Source organism: Tamandua tetradactyla, chromosome 19 (assembly GCF_023851605.1).
Source record: "Tamandua tetradactyla isolate mTamTet1 chromosome 19, mTamTet1.pri, whole genome shotgun sequence".
NCBI lineage: Eukaryota > Metazoa > Chordata > Mammalia > Pilosa > Myrmecophagidae > Tamandua > Tamandua tetradactyla.
This window is the reverse complement of record NC_135345.1, coordinates 15,333,574-15,345,949: the sequence shown is the minus strand read 5'-3', so window position 1 is coordinate 15,345,949 and position 12,376 is coordinate 15,333,574. Positions and strand designations below refer to the sequence as shown.

At 42.4% G+C, this 12,376-nt stretch overlaps 1 protein-coding gene and 1 pseudogene across 1 annotated transcript in view; one reads left to right on the top strand and one right to left on the bottom strand.

Moving 5' to 3' along the window:
- The window catches only part of PROM1 (prominin 1), a 326,288-nt gene that overhangs the window by 254,594 nt on the left and 59,318 nt on the right, over positions 1-12,376 (top strand). The gene's annotated exons all lie outside the window — the stretch shown is intronic.
- LOC143663486 (heat shock protein HSP 90-beta pseudogene) lies at positions 10,123-12,234 on the bottom strand (annotated as a pseudogene).

The window sequence follows — 12,376 nt, the reverse complement described above, 5'->3', positions numbered from 1 at the left end:
CATCCAGTTCATGGATCAGAAAGAAGAAAGAATGAAGAAAAGTTGATAGAGCTTGAGGGACCTGTGGGACACCACTAAGCATACCAAGATATGTATTGTGGGAGTCCCAGAAGGAGAAGAAAGAGAAAAAGGAGCAGAGACAATATTCCAAAAATAATGGCTTAAAAACTTCCCCAATTTAACAAAAGATGTGAATACACATAGCCAAGGTACTCAATGAACTACAAACAGGGTAAACCCAAATAGATTTATACCATGGCATAGTGTAATCAAACTGCTGAAAGACAAGGACAAGGAGAGAGTTCTGAAAGCTGGTAGAGAAAAGCAGCATGTTATGTATAAGGAAATTCCAATAAGACCAAGTTTCAATTTCTCATCAGAAACCATAGAGTCAAGAAGACACTGGGATGGCATATTTAAAGTGCTGAGAGCAAAAAATTGCCCACCAAGATATCCATACCTGGCAAAACTGTCTTTCAAAAATGAAAGAGATATATTCCAGAGTAATTTGGGCAGTGAATAAAGAAGTACTTGCAGATCCCTTTGGAGACACTAGGGAGAAAGAAGGAAATATTCAACTTCCCCATTTAGAGAACTGCATATATTCTTGCAAGCAGTGGGGACAACCAACTCAATAGGCAAGACTTGATCTTGGGGTTTGCCCTTATGAAATTTATTCCTGTAAAGGACAGCCTAAGCGTACTTAAAATTAGGCCTAAGAGTCACCTCCAGAAAACTGTTGTTCAGATATAGCCTCTCTCTCTCTCTAAGCCAACTTGGCAGGTGAACTCACTGCCCTCCCTCCCTATGTGGGACATGACTCCCAGGGGTATAAATTTCCCTGGCAACATGTGACAGGACTCCCAATATGAGCCAGGACCTGGCATCAAGGGATTGAGAAAGACTTCTTGATCAAAAGGGGGAAGACAGAAATGAGACAAAATATAGTTTCAGTGGCTAAGAAATTTCCAACAGAATGAAGAGGTTATCGTGGAGGTTATTCTTATGCGTTATATAGATATCCATTTTTAGTTTATGATGTTTTGGAGTGTCTGGAGGGACATATCTGAAATTGTTGAGCTGTGTTCCAGTAGCCTTGACTCTTGTAAAAGATACAACTTTTACAATGTGACTGGGTGATTGTGAAAACCTTGTGTCTGGTGCTCTTTTTTTTTTTTTTTTTAAAGGAAGGAAAGACAGAGAAGGAAGGAAGGATGGAAGGAAGGAAGGAAGGAAGAAAGGGAAACATTTTTAAACATTTTCTTGTTTTATTATATTTTGTTTGTTTGTTTGTTTTTTACATGGGCTGGGGCCGGGAATCGAACCGGGGTCCTCCGGCACGGCAGGCAAGCACTCTTGCCCGCTGAGCCACCGCGGCCCGCCCTCTGGTGCTCTTTTTATCCAGGGTATGAATAGATGAGTAAAAATATATAGATAAAAAGTAAACAAATAATAAGGTTGATAAGTGGTAAAATAAATTGGGTAGATGGAAATACTAGTGGTCAGTGACAAGGAGGGGTAAGGGATATGATATGCATGAGTTTTTTCTTTTTCTTTCTTTTTCTGGAGTGATGTAAGTGTTCTAAAAATGATCATAGTGATGAATACACAACTATGCGATGATACTGTGAGCCACTGATTATACACCACGAATGAACTTATGTATATAAAGATTTGCCAATAAAAATATTTTTTTAAAAAAGCTACATGGAGAAATAAAGACCTTTAGTGAGGATAAAACATTACTAAAATCAATTTTCACAAATATAAGACTGACTTTAGAAGCTGACCTGCAGGTATGATATGGCTCGATGGTGATACTTTTACTACTAGATGCATTAGAACTGGCTTCCACAGTTAATTGGTGGATGTCCATTAGGATCAACCCACATTGAGTCTGCTCAGCCCTCAGGAGGGTCTCCAGAGATCTAGACCCCTCAAGCCTGAAGGTGCTGCCTCCCTCTGGCCCCATCCCACTAACAGAGCTGCTCTGGAATTGTCTTTCTTGGAACTGGGCATACAAGTTCTAAATGCCAAGTACCAGTAGCCCAAGGGCAGGTTGGATTTGCCAAGAGTAGAATAGGCAGCACTGGGGTCTGGGTGCTTGAGGCTGAAGCCCTCAAACTCTGGGGAACTGGGCATGCCCAGAAGACAGAAGGATGGGAAGCCCCATGTAAGTCAGAGGATGAAACAGTTATAGCCAGCCTTTATTAGGTGCTTCATACATGCTGGGGGCAGTGGTTCCCAGTTCTGGTGCAGGTTACAGTCACCCAGGAAGTTTTAGAAAATCCTGATGCCCAGGCTGCTGCCTGGCCCAATTACCACCCAGAATTGGGTTGGCAGGCTTAGTGAGTTTTAAATCTCCCCAGCTGATGTGTAACCAAGGTCCTCTCTACCCAGAACTGTTCAAATGCTTTGCCTGCACTGTCTCATTCTATCCTCATGACCATCCTTTGGTTGGGACATGCTTCCTTACCGGTAAGGAATGTGGAGCAGAGTGAGGTTTGCCACTTGCCAGGGTCACAGGGTTAATAAGAGACAGAGCCTGACTTTCTCCCCAGACTACCTACCTCCAGAGCCCATGTTCCCAAGCACAAATACAGATATGATGGCAACTGCTAGAGAGATAGGGCAGGGTAGTAGAGAGAATAAGGACATAGGTTTCAGACCCTCTTTTGAGCCTTGGATGAGTCATTTTATTTCCCTCAGTTTCCAGGTCTTCTCATCTGTAAAATTGAGGAGGGTCTCCATCACCTTTTCAGAGTGTCAGAAGGATTTGAGGAGATGATGTTTCTGAAGCTCCTTTAGAACATTTCCAGCACATAGTAAGTGCATGGTGAGTCATTGTCATTATTAGGTGACGTGGCCAAAAATGGATCAGTAGCTGGAAGACAGATGTAGAGTCGGGAGCATCACCCAAGCAAGAGAAGTGTTAGCTGAAGGCAAGTGAAATGCAAAGAAGAAATGGAGGCAGATTCTAGGAAGGAGGGCCAGGTCCAAGAGGCAGAACATCAGAAAGATGATGATGGCCAGGGCAGCCGGGGCATGTGAAGGAACCCCTCCCTGGGCATGTGAAGGAACCCCCTCCCTGGGCATGTGAAGGAACCCTCTCCCTGGGTTCTGGCTCCCCAGTAACAGTTATGGCTGCCACACCCCAGGCACCAGCTGCTGTTCTGATCACGGACAGGCCTGGCATCCACTAAATGGGAAGGCGGCCACCCTTGTCTCCCTTCACATTCCCTCTTCCTTTGTCTCTTTTTGTCCTAGACTGGTGCCCATTTTCCCCTAAGCCCTGCCTGACGGAGGTTAGCAGAGAACTGGTATTTGCTGGAAAAAAGTTAAGTGTGACTCCCTCAACTCCCTACCCCAACACATGCACTTTCACCCAAGGGGAATGTCCATTTCAAAAGGGACATTCAAAGGAGGGAAGAAGAAATGTGCTATTCATTGTTCATAATTCACAAGTAATACATGAACATGACGACAACAAACAACCAGAAAGTACAAACAAGTGGAAGGAAGAAATAACCAGTTCTATTTAGAGATCTCATAGTTCATAATTAGGATATAGCCCTCAAATCCTCTTTTAGGCATTAGATATAGGTTAGATATACATATAGATATATAAACATAGGTAAAGAAAGATATTTAATTGAATCATACTATCATAAACTTTTATAACTTGTTTGTTCATTTAAAATATAAACATTTTTGTCAATATATGTTTCTGCATGTCTTTTTTAAGTTTGAATAGCATTCAATATATAGATGTATTGTAAATGATTATAGGACAATCCCACTGTTAGGCAATTAAGTTGTCTGCAAATTTTTTGTTATTATAAAAAATGCTGTTTAAAAAATCCTTAAAGATAAATCTTTTTAAAAAATTCATGATTTTTCCCCTTAGATAAATTCCTAGAGAGTGGACTACAAAGTCCCAAATTTTGCTTCTGAAAAAAAGTGTTATTATTGAAAATGTCAAACAGTCAAAAGTAAAGAGACAAGTGTAGTGAATGTCAGTGTGTTTGTCATCCAGCTTAAACAACTATCTGCTTGTGGCCAGTTTTATCTTTACAAGATTCCATTTGTTCCTTCCCTGTGGAATATTTTGCAGCAGATTACAAACATCATGTTAGTTCACCTACAGGTATTTCAACATCTATTTCTGTGTACCCATAATAAATCTCTGCATATCCATAATATAAACATTCATAAACATTTAACATGCATCTCTACATATACACATATATATGCATGTAGTCAAGGGTATGTGTATTTTTCAACTTCCTGGTCAAACCATCTGCCAAAATATTTCCCAACTCACCATTTTTCCTCATCCTTATCAACCCCGGGTATATAAATCCAGTGTGCAGTCAAGGGGGGGAAAAAACAAACAAGCAAACAAAGCTAAGGCAGTTAGTTCAACAGAGAGAACTAAAAATGGGGAACCAGTGAAGAAGACAGTGGAAAAGCTGAAAGGGCAAACACGTTGACAGGGAGGCAATCAAATGGCTAAAAGCCTCACCTGATGAGCCCCAGCGCTGGAGAGACAAAATGAGGAGGTAGAGCACCCCCGAGGCCAGAACCCAGAGCACCCTGCTGGGGTGGGTCCCCCGAGGGAGGAGTCAGCTCAGGGCTACTGGAATCACCATGGCTGCCGGAAATACCCTGGAAGTGTGACCAAAGCAGAAGAGGGAAGGGAGAAATGTTCTTGCTTCTCCCCTCCCTGCACTCCCACTGGGCAAACCCAATAGGAAACCAGCGGGCCAGGGAGCATGAGAAATGGGTTTGCCTCCCTACCCTCAGTGAAGCAGCGTAAGAAAGAGCAGAGACCTGGGAGCCAACAAGTCAAGGAACAGCGTTTGTGAATAACAGAAGGTATTTGGTGGCTGAAAATATGTAGACGTCACGAGGGAAAGGGTGAGGTTGACCAGTACTACAAGGTGTAGGTCACAGTCAGAGAAGACATGAATTGTTGGAGAGAATGTAAATTAGTCCAACTCATTTTGAGGATAATTTGTCACTGTCTGTCAAAATTTAATTCACATGTCCTTTAGCCTAATAATTTCCCTTGTAGAGATATATCGTACATATGCTGGCATATAACAAAGATATCTGGGTCAGGATGTTCATTATAGCATTTTTTACAATAGCAAAAGACTGGAAAGAATGGAAATATCCATAGGGACTCATTAAAAAAAAGAATGAAGTGGAATGGAATTATTTCTAAGAGAAGTGGCTAAATAAATGTAAAAAAATAAAACAGTGTACATACCACGCTTCCATGCATTTGTAAATTAGTATGTGAGCAAATCTTTTCCTAGTGAACAACACGGGCAACAGCGATTGCCTTTGGAGAGAGGAAGCAGGGGATTGGAAGAGAGAGACATTTACGTGTCAGTGTTTCCTTTGTAATTTTAATATTTGTTCACTATACATTGTATTTGTTCACTATACATATGTAACTGCCAATAGCCGATTATTTTTTACTTACAAAAACAGTAATTTCATAGGGTTCAAACTAATATGCATTTTTTCAGTAAGAAAAGAAAGTGACCTGTGATCTCTTGTCCATTGTGTTCCCTCAGAATTCAGTTAGAAAAGCCAGGACAAAGTCCTCTGAGCTCAATTCTTTCAACAGAGTCACTATACAAGGATGTCCTCTTGATTCTCAAGACCATATCAATTTACGATGCGGTTTAATGAGGGAGAATCAAGGAAGTTTGTGGCTGTGGATTTGTTTTCAGTGCTGAAAGCCACTAAAGATTCAAAACAAACCTAAACTAGGAAGCAAATTATCCCTCTGGCCCTCTTTAGTGTCTTATGCAGGTATTTCTTCACAGGGCTTAATTATAATTTTCTTCAGTTTGACGGATAAACAGAAACTTAAGCAATCTTGGCAGCTTCTGATCAAAAACTCCCCAAGGCCCTTCACATTCCAGAGTCTGTCAGGGCTCCCAAGGGCCTCCAAGGAATCACTGGACTCCTTCAAACTCCCCAGGAGCATCTCGTAAGCATGCAGGGGCTGCAGCCAGGACAGCAAGGCATAGGCAGAGACCACACTAAGACCAGCAACTTCAGAGAACGTGAGTGGAGCAGTAAATGCTGACCCAAAGTCCTCCTAGCAAAGATTGCTGAATACTGTGCCCATTTTCTATGTAGGAAAAATAAGGCTTCAGATCAAATAACCCGGCTAAGGTCACACAGAATCCAGATCTGTTTTAACCCTAAACCCACTCTCCTAGTGAAACCCTGGATGTGGCAATTTTTGCTGTCAGTGACTGGTGATGGAAAATGCTATCTGGGAAAGGCTGGTGCTGCGCAGGTGTGATTTGTCAGGGCACAGGCTGCTTAAGGGTAGGTGGAGTGGCAGACAGCCCATCTGACCAAGCCATTCTCCTGTTCCTAACATGAGATCATGCATGTAGAATTGTTGCAGCTCAAAGTGAGTCCTTGTCCAATGTGCAGCAGAGTCAATTAAGTGACATTGGGATATTAAGAAGAAAGAAGGTCTATTCATCAAAGCTAGCCTCACAAGGACAGGAGGAAGAACGCTGTCTCTCCAAACTGGAGAAATGTTTGGTATTGTATGGCATTCAAACAAAGGCAGACAGGCTTAATTTAATGAGCAAGGTGGTTTGAGATGATAAGGTTGAAGACAGTCCAATCACTGAGCATGCACAGATTGATTATATATGCCTGCTTAACTTGAATTTTAAAGTTTAGGCTACTGCGCATGTCAGGGCAGCCAACTCTGCTTAGAACTTCCTTGGTATTGCAGGTTAACTTAGGAATTGGGGTGGTCAGTTCTGGGCTGATTCATGTTAATTGACAAGGGAGCCATGTGCAAGGGCATCTGACTTCAGGGTTGCAGAACAAGATAAAAGGACACAAGTGGGGCTATCATGAGTTGTCTTGTTACTGGTGGGGGTAAAGATTATGCAGTTTCAAAACATAGCATCAGTATTAAAGGAACAAGGCATCTAGATTACAATTCAGTGAGTTACAACAGTTACAGATATTTGCTTCCTACATTACAATAGACCAGAAAGTTAGGAAGCATTTAGATAGTGATTCAGTAACTATAATTCTATTTGTTAGTGCTCATTACAGAATCATCTTCTGACAATCCAAGGAAGGGACTGCATTCATGGGTCTCACACACGTCATGAAACGTGGTCCAAGGATACCCACAGAAAGCAAAGCAGGATGGCCTGCTTGTTAAATGTCTTAGGGCGTGCTGTGAGTTCACCTCTCTAAATCTCTAGCACAGTGTCTGGCACATAAATAGGTATTTGGTTATCAATAATAAAAACTTTTCAACCGACTCTTGCCAATGAAGTTACCACATCTCTCTGAAGTTTGAGTTCTTAAGCTATAAGGGTTTATGTCCCGAGCCCTTCAGACAGCTGGAGAAAATTTGAGGTGGTAGGAGCGATGCCAGGCCCAGAGTGGGTGCTCCAGAAATCCAGCCAGGTCTGTGAGCCACTTCTTATTTATAGACCAGTTTAATTTTCTTAATTCATAGAATGCCAGATCCTCAGCTACTCTGAGTAGAAAGGCCTCGAGGCTTATCCAATGACCTTTCAGGTTTATAGAGGGAGAAACAGACAGTAAAGTGAAGGGACATTCCTACAGCCACTCAATGGGAGAAAGAGTTGGGAGCAGCCATGCTCACAGAGGGACACAGGAAGCCCCAAGCTGGTCACTGCCCCTGAGGTATTTCTACTGTAATTAGGATGTGAAAATAGTTAAATCCATCAGGCTGTTTAAGTGCTGGTATAGTTTCAAGGTGCAAATGCCTGGAGAAGACTGACTTGGCAAAACTAGGGTGAGAGGAGGAGATAGGGAGGGATTTGGAAGCAGAGAGAACAGCCTATGTAAGAGCTCAGAGGTGAGAGTGGATGTGGCTAATCAGGGAGACAAGGAAGAGAGTCAGGCTATGGGAAAGGGAGGGAAACATGTCCATATCAAGGCCCTAATGCAAGCCTGCTGGGTTTTCCATTCTAGGTCACTTTAACTTTCTAGAAAAAGGGACAAATTTGCCTGTTCTCCCCAGCTGAGCCTTTCCTGCCCGAGAGACTGCAGGAAACTTGGTGGGCAAGGGAATGTGTCCCTTTCTTCACCTCTACGTCCTAGTGATAGAATTCACAGGACAAAGAGGAGAAGTAGACAGAGACCTCCACCAAGTCACCTACTGACATCTCTTCCTCCAGCAGATGTTCTGGGAAAACTCAGCTCATGGCAACATATAGGTTGAATTAATGCTCCAAATCAAAGTTAAATAAGCAATATTTAGAACTGTGCTTCCTAGTAATGTTAAGATAACCATTACTTGGTTTTATGGATGGATGTGGGTGATTGATGGATAAAAATATGAACTATTGTTGATATTTTGAAATAGAAAAATAAACAAAAAAATACTGAATTAGTGACATACCATAATAAGGCAAAATGCCCCAAAGCCTAAGTATTGAAAATAATAAAAAAGTAATTGTTACTAGGATGCATTCTGCCTGGCCCAGATGTGTGGTAATGCTGGCTGAAATCTGCCTTGCCCACCACCTTCCGGGACAGGAATGCCATAGAACCAAGGCCACTGCCACACCCTTGGCAGAGATCTTGAAATCATACGGGCACCTGTGAATGTGCACTAAGCATTATCAAGGAGGCTTGCTTTAGGTTTAGCTTTATCTTAGATGGGAAGTTAAGGGAGAGTTTTGTTGTTCTGAAACTTAAATTTCATTGGGATTGACAGAGTGAAAGTAAGGCCTTGGGCAGAGCTGTGAGTCCCTGGTAAATTTGGCAGGTCCTAGACTGAAGAGAAGTAGCATGAGTAAATGTTTCCCAGGGGCTCTGGTTTTCTAGTGAAGTGAAGTTTGACTCCAAAGCCTGTGTGTGCTCTTTGCAGAACAGCTTACTAATCCCACAAAGTAAGATATCTGTGATACAGGTAAGGAGAGCAGAAAGACCTCATCTAGGAAACTTGGAACCTTCAGGAAAAAGGTTGCCTGAAAATAGAATACACATGTCCCTGATTTCTTAAGTGAGGTTAACTTAGAAGGAGGAGACAATAGTTCATAAACAAGTGACCAAAATATGCATATTGAAGCTAAATGAAGGTCCAAAGCATATGCTCACCTGTCAGCAGAATAGATGAGCTTTAATGTCCTGATAATTCCTATTTTGATGGCTTGAGAGACATTTGTTGTATTTCCTTTTCTGGCTTTTAGGAAAGTGGTAGTAACACTAATTTTTATTAGTACAGTTAAAAGTCAATTTCTTCACTGATTCTTAAATTGAGCTATAAGTAGATAAATCACCTTAATTAATCCCATGAAGAAAACATTGCTCTCCTTATTTACAGATGGGGGAAGCAAGACAGAGAAGGTAAGTAATTTGCCCAGAGATATACAGATAGAAAACAAAAGAACTGGGGTTTGAATTCAGGGCTATCACTCTCTGAGCCCAATTCCTTAACATCATCTCTCTCTATTGAACAACTCACATTGTCAACTTAGTGACTACTGAATGACACATGTGTTCCTGAGTTTTACCTAAAGCAATGCTCTTGAGTAATGCTGTTGGAGTGCCTGAAATGCCCCTAAATCATATTGAGGAGCCAAGAGTCAAGTCCTAGCTGGTTAATTCTGGGATGCACTTCCTGCTGAAACCCAATGCAGCTTGAAGCCCATTTAGGTAGCTCCACCTCCAATGGAAGCTTCTCCAATTCTCTTTACAACATTTGGTGTTTCATTTGGCTTAGTAATTGTTTCATTTTCCCAAAGGCCGTAAATGAGCTTTTTCACCAGAATTGCCTTATTAGGAGCTTATCTCCATAAGTGTCAAATGCCTGCCCTGGATGCAGTTTTTTTTTCACACTTTAATTTTAGCACAAAATGAACAAACAAAAAAACCCCTCGCAATATACAACATACAACCCCACTGTCAAGTGGGATGAAGCCCACGGCCCTTGCATCCTGCTTTGGACAGAAGGACAGGAAAGGAGAAAAAAACCACTAGATATCAGTAGACAGAGCCAGGTGAGACAGGGTCACTTGGGAGGCAATGGGGGCCAGGGAAACACTATACAGTGGATACAAGGTTTGTGGGTAGAAACACTTAATCTACTTCTTTCATATGAGATACAACTTCATCATCCTCAAGGTGGGATGGGAACAAGGATCTCATCAGGAGCAGCAGCACTGGGTTCCTCTGCTGCACTTCATCTTCATCGATGCCTAAGCCTAGCTTGATCATGGATAGATGTGGTTCGGGGGGGCTTGGGGATCCTCAAGGGAGAAGCAATTTCAAACAACAGCATCATCAGGTCCTTAACTGTCTTGTCATTCTTGTCTGCCTCAACCTTTTGCTCCACAATGGGGTGGCCAGGGTTGATCTCCAGGTGTTTTTTCGCCATCATGAACCAATTGTAGAGATATCCCAAAGTGCCTGGGCTTTCATGATCTGCTCCATGTTGGTTGTCCAGCCATACGTGCAAGTTACAATGCAGCAGGGTAAAGACACAAGCTTGTTGGAGATTGTCACCTTCTCAACCTCTTTATCCAAGATTCCTTTCATGAGCTTACAGAGATTCTCAATCTTGGCCTTGCTGTCCTCCATTCTCTTCTTCTCCTCCTCATCCGCAGGTAGCTCCAAGCCCTCCTTAGTAACTGAGACCAGTCTCTTCCCATCGAACTCCTTGAACTGCTACATGCAGTACTCATCAATAGGGTCAGACATATAGACCACCTCAAAGCTCCACTGCTGTGCTTTCTCCAAAAACAGAGTTGGCTACCTGCTCTTTATTCTCATCAATGATATAACAGATGGACTTCTGGGTCTCCTTCAAGCAAGAGACATATTCACAAAGAGAAGCCATCTCATCTCCAGAGTAGGAGGTATGCTAGCATGGCAGCTCAGAAACATATCACCAGTTAGTGGAGTCCCCATGGATTCCAAATTTCAGGCTTCTAGAGAATGCATTGTAAAATTTCTTGCAGATCTCTTCGTCTTCTGCCAGCTCTGAGAAGAGCTCAAGGCACTCCTTGACAATGTTTTTGCAAATGACCTTCAAGGTTTTTCTCTGCTGCAACATTTCTCATGAAATGTTCAGGGGCAAGTCCTCAAAGTTGACCACACAATGAATGAAGTTGAGATACTCTGGTATCAGTTCACCACAGCTGCCTATGATGAACCCATGATGGACATAAAGTTTGATGTTCTTTTACTTCTTGTTCTCAAAGAGGTCAAAGGAATCCCAGTAGGGGATGAAGACCAATGCCCAAAATTCCAACTAACCTTCCACAGAAAAGTGCCAGGTGGTCGTCCAAATCATTGGTAAGGCTCTTGTAGAATTTTCCGTATTCCTCAAGTCATCAAGATTTCAGGTGGACTTGGTCTTGTTCAGTTCGTCTTGATAATGTACTTCTCCTTAACCTTCATAATTTTCTTTTTCTTGTCCTTACCACTATCATCCTCCCCATCTGAGCCTTATCTGAGCTCAATCTGGGGCTTTGCTTCATCATCTTTATCCTCTTTCTCAACTTTCTCTTCCTCTGCCTCATCATCATTAATTTCCTTCTCTTGTTCCTTCTTCAAATAAAGGGTGATGGAGTAACCTATGAATTGTGAGTGCTTCTTCACTACTTCTTTGACCTGCCTCTTCTCTAAGTACTCTGTCTGGTCTTCTTTAAGGTGCAAGATTACTTTGGTACCCTGGCCAATAGGCTTCCCATGTCAGCACGAACAGTGCAGGAACCCCCATTGGAAGACTCTCACTACCATTGTGCTTTATGATTATCGCTATTTTCTCTGCCACTAGGTAGCAGAATAGAAGCCAACACCAAACTTCCCAATCATGGAGATGTCTGTACCAGCCTGTAGTGCCTCCATAAATGTTTTGGTACAAGACTTGGCAATGGTTCCCAAATTTTTTATGAGACCAGCCTTGGTTATGCCAATGCCTGTATCCACCGAAGTCAGAGTATGGTCCTGGGGGTTGGGGATGATGTCAGTTTTCAGCTCTTTATCACTGTCCAACTTGGAGTGGTCTGTCAGGCTGTCATAGTGAATCTTGTTCAAAACATCAGAAGTATTAGAGATCAACTCCCAAAAGAAAATTTCCTTGTTGGAATAGAAGGTATTTGTGATGAGAGACCTAAGTTGGGCAATCTCTGCCTGGAAGGTGAAAGTCTCCACCTCCTCCTCTCCATGGTGCACTTCCTCAGGCATCTTGAAGGGAATGAACTGCAAGTACCAGAGAGCACAGTGGGCAGAGACTATGTCCTACTCACATACAGCAGAAAGGCTGCACAGGGGTGACTGAAGATAGATGCAGTTTTGAAGTTCAGTGACCTGGATCCCTACAAAGTCT